The 20,417-nt window shown below is 37.4% G+C and overlaps 1 protein-coding gene across 3 annotated transcripts in view; it reads right to left on the bottom strand.

The window, feature by feature from the left end:
• PARP8 (poly(ADP-ribose) polymerase family member 8) overlaps positions 1–20,417 on the bottom strand; it is a 171,920-nt gene that overhangs the window by 148,439 nt on the left and 3,064 nt on the right. The gene's annotated exons all lie outside the window — the stretch shown is intronic.

The raw sequence follows: 20,417 nt of genomic DNA, 5'->3' as shown, positions 1-20,417 counted from the left end.
ACCATAGAAAACTCCTGAGTTGGCTAAGAAAATCAAAAGCTGTGATAGCTCTCAAGAGTGGATGGGGTGGAAAAAAGAAGAGTAGCCAGCTTAAAGTTTCAAGTAGCCCAGCCTCCTGGGCTGGTGTTACACCTCAAATACCTGGTGGACTAAAGAATCTCTTCTCTAGAAGGTCAGAGGATCAAACAGCAGCTTAAGACCTTCCAGAAACAATGTAGCATCCCCTGAAGAATTCATCAAGAAAAATTATTCATATTTAAACATCTTCCCAAACCCCATCCTGTTCCTTTGGCACAAACAAGGAAGCAGTTCTGAACAATGATATTTGACCAAGATCAAGTGCACCAAAGTGATCATTTTCTTGTCTGTGTTCCCTGGGCCACAGCTCCACCAATAATATATCACGACGTCCTTAATTTTCTTAACTGACAAGGCTATATAATAAAATATATGTAACCACTCATCATATATAAGTGGTTTTCTTTCAGTAAAGAATTTAAATGCTACTTGAAAAATACTTGAAGAGTCAAAGCTAGAATTCACTTCTGGGCATTACACAAATATTAATTGAGAACTTTCTTAATTACGTTTTATATAGAGATGACAATTATCTGATTTTTAATTCCTATCATTATTGGTTTAAAGTATTAATACATACTTTATGTCACATATGTGGGTTTGAAACCCACATCAATAACATAAATTCAAATGAATTATAGAATATTATCCAAAAGAATAAAATATTTACATGTCATTATCTCCACCATCTGCACTGGAATGGGCTGGTTCATTATGACATATTCTGATCTATTTCCCAATGAATCTCTATCTTCTGTGAAGCCTCTTCTTATGCAACGCCTGCTCACCAGGGATCTTTGAGGTTCGTGGCAAAAATACTGATAGCGGTTACAGAAGTCTGCCCTGGGCAACTCAAACCAAGGAGTGTATTTTGTTTGCTGTGTGTCAGAGGGAACTATACTCACATAGCGCAGTACATTTATTTGCTTAAGATAAGTCCAACTGTTCCCTAGCTTTTCCAAGGCCAAACAGAAAAATAAACTATGAAATGGAAATGGAAAAACCGTCTCTCTGGTGGACTTTATGGCTGCCACACCAACATCTATTCCCTTTTCCTTAGAAATGTTCCTACTGTTACTACTATATCATATCTTCCTCAGGGTGGCTAATTTCCGGACAGCTAATTTTACCCCTGACTCTAGCAATGAGACATAGAATTGAGGCCTAAGATAATCAGCTTCTGAAAGCATCTCTGCTCCCTGGATACGGAAGAGGAAGAGCCACTGGAGTTGTCTGCAGCTGTCCTGCAATCCCATGAGAAAGGAATACCAACCGACATGGAAGGCAAGAGCCGACTTTCGGAAATAAAACAAATCCTTGAAGACACTGTTAAACGCTGAACCAATCAATCTGGAAACCCAATTTAGCACCGAATCTAGAGTTAGATACACAAGAAAATCCTCTTTTAGTTAAGCCAATCTGAGTTGGGTATTCCGTCACTAGCAAATGAAGGCATCCTGACACACAAACGTCAAGACACACAGCTCTTGTATGGTTCTCCACGCTCGACAAGAGTGATCCGAACATTCCAGAAATCCTGGCTTCCTTAACCCCATTCTCTAATCAACTACAAATAACATTTTTTAACTAAATGCAAGGAGAATGATTAGGAGTATCATAAAATCTGCATTTCTGAAAAAGGAGCTTATGCATAACTATTCTAGAGCAATTGTTTTAAGTGGGACAGCTGAAGCAATGGTGTTAAATGACTGGATCTTCACTGGATCTTCACTGCAGCAGAACCACAAGTATCCAGTTGCCCAGCAAGCACACCACCTACAAAGAGACCTCATCCCACACCCTGCTTCTGGGAAAGGAACAGGAGGCGGGAATAGAAATATACACCATTTGTGACATTTACTAAGCTCCTGGCTTTCAAAGTAGCCCTACTGATAAAATCATTTTTAAAAGTCCATGCTATAAATACGGAAGTCAAGAGATTCCTGGAAAATCACTCCTGACACCAGTTCACAAATAATATTAGGTGAGCCTAAAATATTGTCATAAGGTTTCTGATAGGCTCAAGTGAATTAAGCAGAAGTTGGATGCTGGTACTCTGTCAAGACTACATTTAGACATTTTATCTTTTTTATGACATTATGTAGAAGAGAAATAGAATATATAGAATATAGAAAATAGAAATAGAATATATGAATATATATAAAACTTTAGTTGTCACACCGTTATTCTCAATGCAGCATTTTTTCAGCCCATACTTTTCATGTTAGTTCAGCATTCTTACCTCTTGACAGATTTTTATCTGGAGACTACATGCCTAACTATTGTTTTATACAACCGACCCAAGACATGGACATATCAACATTATCTGGCAGCGACAAAGGCTACTAATTCCAGCACTATTATTTTCCTTTTCCAAAAACACAAAACCTAATTGAAAAATAATCAACGAGAGAAATTCTCCTCCTTTCTATACTAATTTAGGAAGTAGAGTCTTTATTTCTGTTCAAACCCAAAGGGGAGAATCAGGCACACATTACAAATTTATCTACTTTCACTTGCTCAGACTGAAATGAAAGATTAATGTTTTCAGGCTGGTCGTCAAAACTGTTCACTCATTATTCAATGAACTTCAAGAACCAACCAGTAAAAAGTCATCTAAGCCGGAAAACCTTCACCAGCCTCTTTGGAAAATAGTGTGCATTTTTCTCCTAGAATAGCCTATAAATGCTTATTGGAAATGTCTAAGTTTATGTCTTTGATAATTAACATTTTAATGCAAACTGCAGATTAATGTATGCTTCTTTAATGCTAATTAAAGAATATGAATATTAGAGACTTTCTTTTTTAAAATTTCCATTTAGTAATATTTTCACAAATAACAATATGAGGTGAAAATTACTCTCAATGTGCCATTTAAAATAAGACCTATGTAGGGGCCGGCCCAGTGGCGCAAGCAGTTAAGTGCACGTGCTCCGCTGCAGGGTCCCAGGGTTCTCCAGTTCAGATCCTGGGCACACACCAACACACCACTTGGCAAGCCATGCTGTGGCGGCGACCCATATAGAGTGGAGGAAGATGGGCACGGATGTTAGCCCAGGGCCAGTGCTCCTCAGCAAAAAAAGAGCAGGATTGGCAGATGTTAGCACAGGGCTGATCTCCTCACAAAAAAATAAATAAATAAAAAAATAAAATAAGACCGATGTATTTTATTTTATTTTTTTTAAAGATTTTATTTATTTATTCCCCCCCCCCAAAGCCCCAGTAGATAGTTGTATGTCATAGCTGCACATCATTCTAGTTGCTGTATGTGGGACGCGGCCTCAGCATGGCCAGAGAAGCGGTGCGTCAGTGCGCGCCCGGGATCCTAACCCCGGCCGCCAGCAGCGGAGCGCGCTCACTTAACCGCTAAGCCACGGGGCTGGCCCAAGACCCATGTATTTTAATGGAAGAAGTAATGTGTAGAGAATTTATTTTGGTTTGTTATTATAATTTGTGTTTATTTTTTTAGTAAGAAAAATAGTTCATAAAGCACTGATTATAATACAGAAAATGATGTTACGCCTCTCTTACAGCAGAAGGTAAAGAGTAGTTCTAAATTTAGAAAGGAAAAATGAATTTACAAAGTAAAAATATGCATCAGTGATGTTAGTCAAAGACCAACTATTGCTGAGACTGGCAATATGATATCCCTGCACAATTACTCATACAATGGAAATTTTAAAAATAAAATATGAGCGCATAACATAATGAGGGCAGCAGTCACCCTAATCATTCATCTCTGTATTCCCAATTAGGGCACCTGGTACAGTGTCTTCAATATAATTGGTATTCAACAAATATTTGTACAATGAATGAATAAGGAATGAATGATGAGAAAATGATAAACAGCTCCTCCGTCTCCTGGGAGTTCAATGCACTACTTTCTTTTAAATTTAATTAATCCTCAACGTCCTTGTAAAATAGCCAAAGGGAAAATGTATTTACATTACATCTGAAATTGATGGAATCTATAAGAAGGGTCAAACATCTTCCTCAAAGCAAATAAAGCACTCACACTCCAGCTAGCACCAGGGTTTGTAAATCATTTCCTAGGTGGATGGCTTTCAATTTGAGCCCCTGCTGCATTAACCACACGAACTCTCAATCTCTTCAGGATAAATCCCTGGGATCCCCGAGTTTTGCTACTAATATATTCTCTCTGTTATTCCATTGCTTTTAAATTCCTTTTCAGTCCCTCTCCCTTCTAATCCACAAATACTGGGACCAAGATTTTTCCAGGTCAGCCCAGATTTGAAGCATTCTATCTTGCCTTCCCCAAATGTACTCACACTTATCAGACCATATGTTCCAAAATTAGTTCAGGAAGGAAAGAAAAAAAAAGTCACCACATTTGTAGATAAGAGATCACAGAAAAACAGTTTATTAACATTTGAAAATACCATTATTACTCTATTACTCTATGTTCACATCTGCTGATCCACAGCTAGGCAATTAGTAGGATATAAATATATCCTATCTTCACTATTCATGAGGATACCACTTATGAATTGGAAATCTGACACAATATTTATGTGACCTAATTTTGAAAATTTAAAATAGTATAATGCCTCTAAGCTTAACTTTGTAAGGGAAAGATTACAGGGACACGAGCAAACATAGATTATCTCTGTGCTGTGGTACACTGGCAATCTTTTTTTTTGTTTTAACTTAAAACATCTGATATTTAAAATGCCAAACTTCTACATTTCTGCAGTAACAAGGTGGTTATCACACCGAACAGCATTTCTGTACTTTCTCTCCAGTAAGTAGAATTAATATTAACACATGAACTGAAAATGTTAAGTGACTATAAATAAGCCCAAACGATTTCATTAAAATTTAGCTTAGCAAAATGTTACTTTCAGATTCTTGGTAGAAAAACTTTATTCATATTCAAACGGAATGAACAATTTATAAGCAAAGGAAGTGGCATCGAATGTGAGCTCCTCCCTTTGGAGTGTATTCAGTTATGCTCAGCTCAGATCTAGGTTTCTCCACTCAGAAGTAGAGAATGCACTGATAATTGGAAAAACAACTTTCTAATGGCACAGCCTTGATCAAACAGCAAAATTTCAATCATCTATACACTGCCATCTGTCAATATGACAAATAGTACTATATGCAACATTTATACTGCTTGTAGCCAAAACTCTAAGTCAGAGGATATGAAATAATAATAACCATAAAACTAGGCACAGAAGAAAACAAAATATACAAAATGATTTTAAACTATCAAAAAATATGTCACAAAGCCACGTCATTATGTTCCCTCAGATCCCTGAACAAAGTCTGTGCCATTTTAAACAGGATTCTAACAAGCTTGGTTATTTGGGTTCCAATCACATAATATTACAAGCACAGAGGAAAAGAAGATTGGGGTGTGGCGAGACACAGGACAGAAGAGGGGATTCAGGGCTGGAACGTTCCTTAACCAGGTCACAGCAACCACTAGAACAGTTCCCCCTTAATGATCACACTAAATAGTGTGCTTTTTTACTTAGTCCTTAAACTCACAGAGGCTTAAAGAACTTCAGGTTGCAAGAAACTCTGTTCTGATTCTTGAGTCTCCTCTACAACTTCAAAGCAAGGACTTTAATTTTATTTTGGATCAACTGCTTCACAAGCAGTTGAAATTGGAATTAAAGTTTATATGAAGCTCTTAAAAACAATGGAGAGTTGTTAGAATAACGAATCTGTAAACTTGCTGCTATAGATCTCAAAGAGGAATGTTTGTCACCCTTCCTATGCAGCTTCCTAATGCAAATCCCCTCTCATTTTAAGTAAACAGGATCTAAAAGATGCTTAAAAGTGACTATCCACATCCAGGATGCTTACACAACTTTTGCCTCATAGATGAGTGACCCAACAGACCTTTAAGAATGAATGAACTGGGGGCCGGCCTGGTGGTGTAGCAGCTAAGTTCGAGTGCTCCACTTCAGCGGCCCGGGGTTCGCAGGCTCTGATCCCCGGTGCGGACGGACGCACCGCTTGTCAAGACATGCTGTGGCAGCGTCCCATATAAAGTAGAGGAAGATGGGCATGGATGTTAGCCCAGGGCCAATCTTCCTCAGCAAAAAGAGGAGGATTGGCAACAGATGTTAGCTCAGGGCTAATCTTCCTCACACAAAAAAAAAGAATGAATGAACTGGATTCAAAGCCAAACACACAATTTTAAGCCAAAAACAAGCTTGCAGATATTGGGAAAACAAATCTCAATTCCTCAATTGTATTTTACTGAAATAATTTTTTAAAATGAAACAAGAGAGATTTAAGTCATTAAGTTCTTGTCATTTAAAATTTTAAGAAAAAGTAGTATTTTCTAATGGGATCAGATATATTTATGATTCTTCTATTCTTATATCTATGGAACTAAAACTCATTCGTGTCCTATTATCTGGGAAATTATCTAAGTAAATTAATTTTTAAGAAAAGGAAGGCCTATCTTTTGAATTCATGAAAAAAAGATAAAACTCAGCATTTTATAAAATTTCAACCATTTGCAAAATTTTTAATATACTGAAGGTATTCACGTTCCTTTTCAAGTAGGGTACGAAAAATAATTTTTGCTTGTTTGTTTGAATGACAATGCATCACTTTTACGAAAGTCAGGCATGCCCTCAAGTCCTAAGAAAGTGTACAGGGCTGACGGATCTGTGCCAAATATGTCAAGATTTTACTTTTTTATTTAAATACGATTTTATAATTCTGTCCTCTTACCACATGGCTTCCAACATCACTTAGAAACTAACCCTTAAAAAGGAGAAGGCTCAGTTACTGGCATATGAAAGTGAAACACACAGTCCTATCTCAGTATCCACGGGGGACTGGTTCCAGGACCCTCACAGATACTAAAATCCACAGATACTCAAGTCTCATACAAAATGGCATAGTATTTGCATATAACATACGCACATCCTCTCCTATACTTTGAATCATCTCTAGATTACTTACGATACCTAGTACAATGCAAATGCTTTGTAAATAGTTGTTATAGTGTATTACTAGGGAACAATGACAAGAAAAAAAAGTCTGTACATGTTCAGTACAGACGCAACCATCGTAAGCTTCTCAACTTGTGGTTGGTTGAATCCGTGCATGCGGAACCTGCAGATACTGAGGGCCAACTGCACTTTATGAAGCAGTAGTGCTCGTCTTTATTGAGTGCATGGGATCAATACACTTAAGCAAGTTTTGGCGGGGGAGAATCAGCTCATTTATTTGCCAATTGGTATTTCCTTAAAAATAATCTATTCCCCCCGGGGTTTTAATTGTGATGATAGTTGCTCTATAAAAATTGTAGATGTGTGCATCTATTTTAGATATTGTAAACAGACATGCACAGAGAGAGACAGACAGCCATGAAGTGAACGGAGGAGCAGTAAGAACGCCGACGATTTACAAATGACCTCTCTGCTCACTCACCCTTCCTGCTTCCCACCTTGCTTGCTGCAGCAACTTCAACAGCCATGAGAGGCATTGTGAAAAAAGAAAAAGTGCTGGAAGCTTCTACAGAGCGTGTAGGGCACGAGAAGTAGAAGGGAGGGAGCCATGAAAAATAAGAATAAAGGGCACTGATCCAGGGTGATGAAGGCAGCAGAAGTGGCAAGCCTAATGATGAATCTGAAGAGCATGCCCTTTATTACACTGCTTAAAATTAATTTAAATTATCAAACAGATACTTCAATTAAAAATGTAAATGTTGAGGCAATCCAGGCTATCAGTATGTATAAAGTTGTTCCAGACACCTTTTCCTTCCAACAGCTTCTCTAGACACCCTTTACGTGGAGTAAATGAGAAATTTGCTTGGGACAAAAACATGACGGTAATTTAGAAGCAGGAATTAGGAATTCTTTGCCTGTCCCATATTAGTTGTTCAGTAAGCCTTTGTTCGGTTATTGAATTTTCTTGATTATAAAACTCATGTTTTTTACTTAGGTCTCTAAAATACACATTAAAAGAAACATCCTAACCACTACGCAGGAGGAAGTTGTGGCATTTATCTGCCGGCGTCAGCAAAGTGAGGATTCAACAGAATATTTCACTTCATTTGATTGTCACCCCTGTGTCACCTGCATTGAAATCACCACTTGCCTGTTCAGTAAAGGTATGATGCAGCCCTGAAATAAAAAGATGTTTTCTCCTATGGAGAGGATTGTTACCTGTCAGACAATCCAAGAAAAGTCAATAGAACCTGCAAATGTACCAGAATATTCACACACTTTCTAAGCGTGGGTGAGGCTGGTACAACGTGAGGCACCTGCCAAGAGAAGGGCTCTTATGGTGGCCCTGAAACAGGTTTCAGCTGACTTTCCAGGGAAACTGTAATTTTCAATGATACACGACTCAATTAAAGAAAGGGAAAAAAATATAAGGATAATCAAATAAAAAAATGTAGACAAAAACCTATAATTTTTCAAATTAAAAAAAAAATCCTAACTCTTGTACAGTTATAGGTGAAGAGCAGGAACCCAGAACGTGGGAATGGAAAAGCAGTATCACCAGAATGCTAAGGTGATCTGATAATGGCCAAAAGGGAGTCTGGAGAATCTTGCCACTCTAACAACAGCAAAGGTTTCGATTTGGACTTTTATGACACAGAAAAAAAAAGAGCATACAATTATACGAATGAAAGTATGCTATTGCTATTTTTTTTTTTACTTTTATGTACATTTAATGCAGTTCTTATTAGAAGTTGTTACTCAACAATAGCACATCTTGCAAATTAATACCATTTTAAATCAAGAAAATTTTATACTTCCAAGTCAGTTAGAGGGGTCATCCTACAAGAAAAAGGCATTTTTTTTTTCCTTATTCTGCTTGCTCATGAGATCCAGACTCCAGGAATTAGACCTAGGCTAGGGCTATGAATAATGATATTAAGCACTGCCTTCTCTGTCAGCTCCTGTGCTGGACACCAGCACACGTGCAAAAAAGGGTCAACTCAGGCCTTGGTTGCTCAAACGTTGCTCATTCCTAAGAAAGGCTTATCTTCAAGACTGGCCCTTGGCCAGTTCCTAGGAAATGAGCTCTGAGCTCCTGATTATTCTGCCTGGTAAGAGTGTTTTTGTATGCCTAAGGTCTTGAGCCACACAGTACCCATTTGCTCAGACAGTTTATGCTAACAAATGTGATTTATAGTGAACACCTGTTTTTGCTCTGGAGCCTGAGCGGCTGAGGTCCAGTCACAGAGGTGCAGCATGCCTATGTGACTGTCCTCTAACAAAAACCCTGGACACCAAGGCACACATGAGTTTCCCTGGTTGGCAATACTTCGCACATGCTGTCACACATCATTGCTGGGAAAATTAAGTACATCCACACGGCTTTACTGACAAGACTGCTGGAAGCTTGTGCCTGGTTTCTCCTGGACTTAGCCCAATGAGCCTTGGGCTTTTGCTGATTTTAATCTGTATCCTTTTGTGGTAATAAACTATATCTGCGAGTGTAACAGCTCTCTGAGTCCTGTGATCCCTTCTAGTGAATCACTGAGCCTGAAAGCAGTCTTTGGGATCCCCTTACTCAGCATACTGTGTGGTGCAATCCTGAAAACCCTGCAATATTACTGCCATTACACAGATGACAAAATCAAGACTCAGGGAGGTTAAGTCATTTGACTGGTTGGTTAAAAGGAATCCAAATCAATCTACACCACACTGTAATGTTAAGGGTCAGAAAGAATTTTTTAAATAATCATAACTTAACCAACATTTGCAACATCTTCTTTGGAAAATATAAAATGCAATTTCATAAACCCTGAAAAATGTTTAGACTACAATTAATCTGTAAACACAGTCCAACTTATATTCATTAAGAATTTTATGTATGTCTGTAACGCTTCTAAAAGTAGTAATGTGGTATCAGTAATTTTTTAAACTATATAATGTCCCTTGCCTACCAACTCCTCTCAAAAAGAAAACATTTCCAGGGTAATTCAATTCTCAATGCTTCCCATCTTTGAGAACCGTGTGCGTGTGTGTGTGTGTGTGTGTGTATGAGAGAGAAAGAAATAGGTATATTATTATTTTCTTGATGTTTGCAAATGTAGTTTAGAATGTTATTTTTGTTTGTTTACAGAGGAAAACTTAAAATGCACTGTAATTTCAATATGTTTTGCAGGTTTGTGCATGTAACATGTGTGCACAAGGATGTGTGTGTGTGTGGGAGAAAGACACACACACACATTTCAAGTATGTTTTATCCTGAAGCTCAGGACTCAGACATGGAAATATCTGACAGCACCAACTCCTATCTGGTTTTATTTGAGAAGTGCACTGGCATTATTAAATACTGTATTTCTGTGTTGACTAGAAAATCAGTAGGCAAAGAGTTTTTGTAATAGTCATTAGTATTTCTTGGAATACTAAATAATTATTTATTGTTTAGTATTTTATAGATTATATATATTTGCATAAAATTGACAGATTTCCAATTTAAAATTCTGATTTTCTTTTGTGTAATTAGTCACATGCTAAAACCATAATATAGGTTATCCATTTTAGTTTTGTGCCAAGACATTTTTATTTAATAAAAATAAATAGCTAATTTTATATTTTCCTGATTCAAATTTGTATGCCCGTGTAATGTAAAAACAAGTTCTTAAAACTTTCTATACATCAGAATCCTTATCTAGAAGTTGAAAAGGTCTTGGTAACCTGTCTTTTTTTTTTTCCTCTGGCTTTTTTGTAACAGACTTCATTTTTTAGAGTAGTTTTAGGTTCACAGCAAAATTGAGTACAATGTACAGCAATATCCCATTTACCCTCTACCCCCACACATGCACAGCCTCCCCCATTATCAACATCCCCCATCAGAGTGGTACATTTGTTACTAATGATGAACCTACGCGGATACATGATCATCACCAAGAGGCCATAGTTTACCTTAGGGTTTACTCTTGGTGTTATATATTCTCTGGATTTGGACAAATGGATAATGACATGTATCCACCATATAGTATCATATGGAATAGTTTTGATGCCCTAAAACTCCTGTGATCTGCCTATTCATCCCTCCCTTCCCTCTAACCCCTGGCAACCACTGATCTTTTTATTGTCTCCATAGTTTTGACTTTTCCAGAATGTCATATAGTTGGAATCATATATGTAGCCTTCTCAGATTGGCTTCTTTCACTTAGTAATATGAATTAAGTTTCCTCCAGGTTTTTTCATAGCCTGATAGCTCATTCCTTTCAGCGCTGAATAATATTCCACTGTCTGGATGTAACACAGTTTACTTATCCATTCACCTACTGAAGGACATCTTTGTTTCTTCCAGGTTTTGCCAATTTTAAATAAAGCTGCTATAAACATCATGTGCAGGTTTTTGTGTGGACATAAGTTTTCAACTCCTTTGGGTAAACACCAAGGTGCATGAAAGAGTATGTTTAATTTCACAAGAAACTGCCCAAACTGTCTTCCAAAGTGGCTGTACCGACACTTTGTATTCCCACCAGCAACAAACAGGAGTTCCTGTTGCTCCACATCCTCACCAGCATTTAGTGTTTTCAGTGTTCTGGATTTTGGCCATTCTGATAGGTATATAGTGGTAAGCATCTGCATTTTCATTTAAAAGTACATTTGAAATGTAACATTTCCCAGAATGTACCCCAACAGCTGAAAATGTCAACATTTCTCTGATTCAAAAAACCTTTCGTGAAACTACTGCCCTAAGTAAATTTTTCCCTGCCAATTACCTATAGTTGGAAAGGATTTTGTGTGTATTGGACATCAAGAAATGAAGACACTGGAAATTTTAAATTAATGACATAGGAAGTCGACACAGGACGCTCACACTAATCAAACTAGTACAATTTCAAAAAATTAAGTTTAAAATCTTTCTTGGCCCAAGTTTAATCATTTTGGGGCCAAATTCAGCCAAGGACATGCAATTCTCGTTGAAATCACTTAATTCAAACACTGAAATCACCATTCTAGGCTCGTTTTCCCATAAGGATGGGCGGCTCCAAAAAGAATCAAGAAAGAATTTGTCTCACAGTGAATTCAAACTTCTTTTTTAGTTAACTAAAAATGAGTTTGAACATTCACTAGAGAAATCATATCAAATTCTGTGGTGATAATAAAGTAATGACTACTTCTCAGCTGAAGGGCCTTTTTTTTTGCTGCATATCTAGCTGTGGTGTATTTTAATGAGAAATGATGACTGCACCACCAGCTTTTATCCGTGAAGCCGATTTTAGCATTCTGCTTAGGTCACCCACATGCCAATACCTAAGACTTTGTTCTTAAGAAGATCAATGACACGGATACATATAGACTGACACATGTATTATCACAATCGCGAATTCACTCAGTTAAGATTTTGCATGCTGACTTCTAAATGAGAGAGACCTAGAATTTACTAGATTCTCGGCACGAGTGAGGTTCCACTTGTTTCTCTGAATCACAAAAGCTACAGAGTATTCATACAGGACTACATCTACCATTGACATGAATCATCTTTAATCTTTACCTGGCTCTGTGTCCACAAGAGTGCACTTTAAAACAGAGGCTTCATTCTCCACACACGTTACCACAACTAACATGCAGCTTCTTAAAGTTGAGTGACTGACACTCCCTGAAAAAGGGGGAGTTTGCGTCCTAACGTTGAAAAATTGTGAGAAATGCTTTAAAACTCTTTCAGTAAATTTCTCATTTGGGCACTGGGAGGAAAATGATTTTACAAAATAGATACCCTCCCTGATTTTTTAAATGTAATTTATCAAAGAAATGAAACATTGAGATAAAGTCCAGACTTCCTTCACCACAAACTTCTCCAAAAGCATACTCCATCAAAGTCTACTCCCTGAGAAGCTCTACTGCATGCAGTCAAAGTGACAGAATTTAAGAGGACATAATGAGTACTACTTCTGCCACACAGAATCATAATCTATCTCTAATGCTTCCTTATGAGACTGACTTCTAATCATGCTCCAAAGAGGGCTCTGCTCACTTCAGGGCTAGTTGAGAGCCCTTATCATAAATGGATTCAACACAACAGAGGAGAGGGTGAGAGACCCAGAGAAACATACCTTCATGTAGAAAAGTTACTGGCATGAAATCCCAAATGCCTTTAACCTGTCATAAAGCCTTCCTTGTCATAAAGCAAGTTCTATAAAAATTGCTGAAAATAAATTCTTCACAAAATGTGAACCATCAATTTCCATTTCTATTATACTGTTGTTTACTCAAAAACTATTTTCAATAAGACTCACAGTTTGCCAAAGTGCTTTCCACAAAACAACTCTCTCAAGATGTTCCAGATCCGTAATTAAATAAGTCTGAAAAACTCTGAATATTTCATTCACCTCTTGGATATGCATAATTCACATTAACATATAAAAGGCTCTAAAAAGCCAACCATTAAATTTAATATTGTTTAACTAAGCATTTCCCAGACATATTTGGCCACATACCTAACATCTAATTAAACGGTTTGGGAAATGCTATCATATAATGTAGGAAAAATACTACTGTCATTTAAGAAATATTAGGAAATACTTACTATATTCTAGGCACTTTGCTAGGAACTAGGGTTCTGGTCTTTAAAAAGAATATTCTTTTTTTGTGTGTGACTTTTTTTTAAACTTATTCTCTTTTACGCAGCTCTGTCCTTAATATTACTTTTGTTTGTCGTTTTCCAATTTTGTCTGCACTTTTTTCTTCATAAATGTGAAAGCCTAACAAATGTAAAGTAGTTATATTAGTCTCTGGCTCAATTTTATACTTCAAATACAGTAAATATTCTATAAGTGATTCTTGGATAACAACAACTTGTACTTGTTTTTTAAACAAAACAATGATGAAAATCCAAATAACTACAGCATTTCAGAGTTGGCTGACAAATCCTAAGAACACCTTCAGGCCATTAGTAAGGTCTTTTCAATTTACATTTCAAAATGTTCAGAAAGAAACCATCTTGGGAGAAGTCTGTTAGCAGCTAGCTTTCTGCTAACTTCCGTACAGGGAAAATTGGTCTGACTGCACAAAGGTTTAAGTGGAAGTCTCCCTTTTAAATGTAACATTGAATGACCTGGCATCCTCCATTTAATACCAAGAAGGTGTTAGCCACAAACTAGGATGTCACTGACATGCAAATAAACTACACAAGACTTGTTGTTGTTGTTATTCTCTAATAGATTGAACATAATCTATTTATATTCTCATCCCATCCTCCTCTGATTTCATTTTGTCTTCTCGTTCTCACTTTGTTCTACTCATGGTCTCTCTCTATCCTCTTCTTGAGCATAAATCCGTCATATATTTTCACCGAGACACCACTTGGGGTCAAAGAAAAAGATTAGACGAACTGGTCTTTGTGATAATAAAAACCATAATCTTGATATCCAAGCCAAGCATATTATGCAACACAGATCTTATCAATCAACAAACCTTGAACAGCTGTGTATGCTTAATGCACTAAATTAATACAAACTGCTGTCGAGTGGAGGGACAAGGAGATCAATAAACAAACAGGAGTAAGTTGGTGTTTGGAAGCCTGAGCAATATATATGAGTGCGTGGGGAAGGTGGCTCTCGAAAGCTAATAGCGGGATAAATTTTATATGGAGAAAACTATGGTCACATTTGAAGGCTTCTGAGCAGATCAAAGCTATGATTAAATTCACGCTTAAAGCATTCAGGGATAAATGAACTGGATGGGGGAGAAGCAATTAATCAAGAATTTCAAGACACTGGGTTAAAGTCATCATCCGAAGTCAAGGTGATCAGCGCACAGACCAAGCGTTGACACAGGGAGGGATGAAGATGCCAACAATGATTTCAACAAGAGTCGGTGGAGCTTCAAAGGAAGTGAAGAAGCAGGAGGGATACATGAAACCTGAGGCTGTGATCCCCAAATCTGGCTCAAATGATGTGATACTGACCAGGGAAAGGTTGGCAAGAGACGCTTCTTTTAAAGAGGAAATGATGGGTTGTTTCGATGTGTTGGGTTCAAGTGTCCGGCATTTAAGTGAGATGACCGAACAGAAAACCTAAATTATGTCACAATAAAACAGGAAAGACAAGCCTTATTAATAAAAGCATATTTCTTATTAGTCTTTCCTGGGAGTACATGGAAGATGGGATTTCAGAAATTTAGAGAATGAAAAAGAAAAAGATTACACATCAACAACTTGACTAAAATTCCACACTAAGTCAGTGGCAGCTGTCTTAAACCAAGATTTATCTACTAAACAGCACAATCTATCCAAAAGCAAATCTGTGCAAAGAATTACAAAATACTTTTAGGACTGATGAAATTTCACTTACATGTTTTTTAAAAAATGCTGCAGAGAGAAATGGTGGGGAATTTAAATGGATCAGCCCAATATTTGCATAAGGATTCCAAGCCAATGTACATAATTTTCCAACTGTTGATGCTTAGCACTGGGCTCAGGGACTTCCTTTGCCAACCAGTGCTGCCCCTGGCAGGCATCCCACCAGCAATCCCTCCCCACCCCCAAACATTCCCAACTACTCTAGTCACACCAGTTCAACCAATGCTCCTTAAGCCTTACATAAACATTGACTTACACTGCAATGTATCCCAACTCTGCTTCTTACTAACTCTAAGTTATTTAAATTATCCAAGCCTCAGTTTCTTTAGCCATAAAATGTGAAATAGCTGACAAAATACCTACTCGTCTTCATTGCAACCACAGGATGTAAGGCAGGCAAAACACATAGAAGAGACTATGCCCAATAAATATGATTATTAGTATTATATTAACCCATGAAATAAATGGAGTTTAAATATTTCTTTAATATATAAGCTTTAATAAAGTTACACTTGAGTTAAATTGGTGGTTATTTTAGGTCAGCGGTTTTAAAACTCATTTAAAAATGAAATCGTTTTTCAAAGAAAATTGTATACAGAACAGAAAAGAGCCAGAGCATCTGTAATTTACAAAGGGACACAAAAGCCCAGACCTCATTCACTCATTCGGCTTCCTTGAACTCCCTTCCACCAGTCACCCCAGCTTCCCAGGTAGGTTCCCAGAGCTCCAAAGACTACACTTAAAAAAAAAAAATCATTATTTTGGATTGGATAATAACTGATGTAACATAAAATTACAGGAAGCAAGTCCCCACTGCCAAGAGGAACATGCTAATTTTTGATTTTAAAAAATGATCACTCTTTTCATTCTGAAACCTGAAGGAGCACTTGATGATTTCAAAATAATTGCATATTTCAAGATTTCTAGAATGAGCATGTACTTTTTCCATGATGAAAATGGATGAATCTTTTTGAGATGATAGGATTACTTCTTCATCCCCCCACATCCCTCCCTCCCACATGCATGTACACTTCTCCTTTATAAGAAAGTCAAAAAAACACCCAAAGCACTTTAGCAATCAAGTAGATTGTTTCTCTGCATGGCATCCCATGAGTTAGGCAATGATACACTGGGAGCCCAGGTGGAGTAAGGCTCCCCAAAATTTGCCTGATTATCAGAGTGCTGTTGATTTTTTAAACTGAATTAAATACTTTTAGAGTCCAAACTCTCCAGAGTGCCACAGTCCCCATAACTCCTTATTATCCTAAATAACTGCATTATCTGTCTGTCCCCTGAAAGCCATTGAGCGTGTGACAGAGACAACAGGGCTTATAACTTGGCTAGGCAACTTCTGTCACTCTGGATTCATAAGAAACTCCACTGCAAGTGATGTCACCAGACTGGGGGCTTTTTGAAGTACCTGAGTATCTCTATACCTGGTCATTTTGGTTAGGAAATTTCTTCTTACCTGCCAGAAGACTTTTGGCATTCATTTAGTAATTAATTCAACATCTGTTTATTGAGAAAACATATTGTACTAAGCAGTGAGCTAGAGGCTGGCGAAACTGCAATGAATACAGACCATGCCTCTAAGAGGCCTCCCTTCAGATAGATGATCAAGTAAACAAGTGCTAACAATACAATGTAACACAGTTTTAGAAACACCTAGCAGAATTACACAGCACGATGCCAAGAAAGGCTTCTCACAGGGGAATTTGGCTTAGCAGATATCTCGACAAGGAAGGCTGACTAGGACTGAGAAGGGGGAGAGGTGGCAGGGCAGGATGCAGATGGGTGTTCCGCACAGCATGTGCAAAGGCCCAGGAGAAAGAGGAGGTAGCATATGCTTTGAGGGATTGTGGAATGCTATTGTTAGTGGTCACACATGGTGTTCCAAAACTTATGTGGACAGAAACTCCTAAAACAAGGGGTGCGCTTCCAAAGATAGCACTCTACCCATGACCACATGAAGGAGTGTCTTTTCACACAGTAAAGGGTGGACATAGGCAGGCAACTCCGAACATTCTGCCAAATATTAAATTTCTAATTTATTAATTATTTCTAATATAAATATTAGATTTCTCATCACGCAGAGTGACACCCCTTGATTTAAAAACTCCCAATTTAACAAATATGTCTTTATTCTCAGATCCTTTGTAAAGGAAAAGCATTGTTATATTCTTGGGTGAAAAACAGTGAGGTCTCAAGAGGATAATACAATCCTTGGATGCATACATATATTTTATAGGCATATAGACATAAAAATTCTGAAAGAATAAATTCTAATGTATTAACAGCAGATGGAGGAATCATGTATTTTTTTATTTTCTTTTTTTGGGTTTATCTCTTTTTCTAATCTTTTTTTTACAATAAACTATTATTACCTGTGTATTTTTTAAAACCTCAGTTATATCTTCCCAATCCTTTCCTTGCTGAAAGCTCACCATCAGGGAATCCCAAACTGGTCCGTGGCCGGGCCCATCAGGGTCCCCTGCTGTCTCCTTTTGTTAACCATGGGCCCCAGGGACTCAGCCTCCTCTCCCATCCCCTTGATAGCTGTCACCACCCACCTTATCCCTTCTGTCTCTTCTACCACTAACTGCACATCTGACTGCGAGTGAGATGAAGGACCAGAACCCCAAACCTCTGTGGTCTTAAGGAGTTTACTGCCCATCAATGAGGGAGAAAGAAAGCAGCAGGAGATCTCAAGCATTACAAAGCAGATGGAAGGAATGACTTCTGCACAAACTTACACATTGTGTAAAGCCGAGGCCCTTTGTAGTTTATGGTTTATAGTTCTTGGCACACCCCTGAAATCGGGAGGGAGCGCTGGGTAGGAGCCTATGGCACGCCCTGAACCACTGATGGCTGTGGAGTTACTCTAAGGAGTCCAGGAATCAAAGGTGTTAGAAAGACCATTGCTAAAATGAATTAATCTTGCCGAATATAAGCCACAAATTTTCAAGCATATGGAGATAGTATTAATAATCAAATTCATAACATTTAACACTTCCTTTCTCCTTATTTCTCAGTCAAAAGACACTAAAATTCCCACTCTCGAGTAAGTATCTGCATAATTTTTTGATGTTAAACTGTCTCCAGGCTCAAAGAGGCTGAGAACTCAAGTGTAGAGTAATGAGCACCAGTTTCAAGAGTGGACAGAACAGGGTTTACACAGCAACGCCATCATTTGACTGAGTCAATTTGAGCATGTTTCTTAAACTCTCTGAGCCTCAGCGTGCACATCCAAAAGTGAGGACAATAATAATTCCATGAATCTTCCCATTAGGGAAAACTCAGTGAATTCAGTCTTCCAGCTGACCATCTGCTCCCCCTCATTCCTCACCTAAAGCCCGCAAAGGCCGAACAGCAAATGTTAACAGGCACTGTACCCCTCTAACGACCTCCAAATGAATGGCCAATTTACTAGGCCACTGGCCAGCCCTGACACAGTCACCTCTTGGCATTTCCTCTTATCCACAGAAACAATAAAAAAAGTAGGTGTAAAAAAAATTCTAAAGATTATTTCTTTTCTTGAATAGTAACATGTAAGATCCATCTTGCCTTCAGAACAAAGTATAACTCATTCTTGGAAAGTGTCAGTAAGGAAAAGGTATATTAAGTTTTATCTACAACTTGAATTAAAAATTATTCTTGAAATATGTTCTCAATGGTTTAGATGAAGTGATAGTTAAATATAATTCAAGATAATCATGTACTATCTCTCCATAAGATTCCCATTTCCTTTAATGGTGAAGTCAGTCTAGTTTACCTGAAATGACACTATTAGCTGAATATTTTAAGTTGATAAACACACTAAATCAAAACAGAGCAAGATTATTTTAATTTCAAATGTCCAATTGACACGTCTCAATGAGAAATACATAATAAATACCAGATTCTAATGTAGTTAATGAAAACAATATATTTTTAGTTTCAGAAAAAAATTCCTCTCTATCATTAGCTACAAACCCATAAAGGGGTCATCATTAAAGGGATTATGATTACTACACTAAAACGATCTTTTATATATAGTTTCATAGAATAAGTTTTTGAGAAGACAAAGCAATCATGTCAACATTTGTACCAGCTGTTGCACATTAGATATACAAGTCCCAGGTATTTAAATCAGAGACAAAAGAAAATACTATCCCTTAGGAGAATAACAGAAAAGGAAACACATCTTACTTTAACAGCAACCATGCTACTTGTTCCTACAGTGAAAACTGATGTCATCTTGATTAGTTAATTATTCATCCCAACCCCCTGGCCTTGCTCCTGGAGGCACTCATACCTTCTCCACCTCTTGCTATGTTAATACTAGTTCAGTAATTTGATGATGAAGAATCTTAGCAAAGTACCTAACAGATCTTAGAGATTAAGTGTATGGTTTACTCCCTCGTTGTACAGAAAGGTAAACTGAGGCCAAAAGAATTCAAGTATCTTATTGAAAATAATAAAGCTACTTAGTTGAAAAGCCTACCCAGGCTTTCCTAGTCCACCCCTCTCACTAGATGAACAGCAACAACTGTGAAACAGACAACTCACGCAGATATCTATCTGATTGTTTCGGGTATGTCTTCAAAGGGCCACATAGGATATTTTAACTGTTAAAATAATCCAAGAGGGTGTTAGTCATACACCAACATCCTCTGGATAGTAAGTGTAGGAGCAGTGTGAATTTAACTCAATCTCCTCTAATTTAATTATTCTTTTTATTCAAAATTACAAAGATGATGGTACTAAAGTAAATTGAGAAATACTGTAATTTTATTCTCCCCCACTAAGTACATACTATATGTTATATTTTCAACTAGTAAATCAAATCAATATGCTAATCCTGAGGCTTAGGCATTCTGTACATATGGGAAAGCTGATAACTGTTTGAATTAAAGCTTTTTTGAGAGGTAGATTGCAACACAGATCCTAAGCATTTTAAAGATTCACATTAATTCCAAGCTTTTTAAAAATGTATTTACAGACGAAAGCTTCTTTTGCGATTTATATGTTCATAAATGTTTCCATTAGCTAAGAGATATTTTGGAATATGATCAAATGACATTGAA

Source organism: Ceratotherium simum, chromosome 18 (genome assembly GCF_057802395.1).
Source record: "Ceratotherium simum simum isolate JZ-2026a chromosome 18, ASM5780239v1, whole genome shotgun sequence".
Taxonomy (NCBI): Eukaryota; Metazoa; Chordata; class Mammalia; order Perissodactyla; family Rhinocerotidae; genus Ceratotherium; species Ceratotherium simum.
This window is presented reverse-complemented; position numbering and strand designations above follow the sequence as displayed.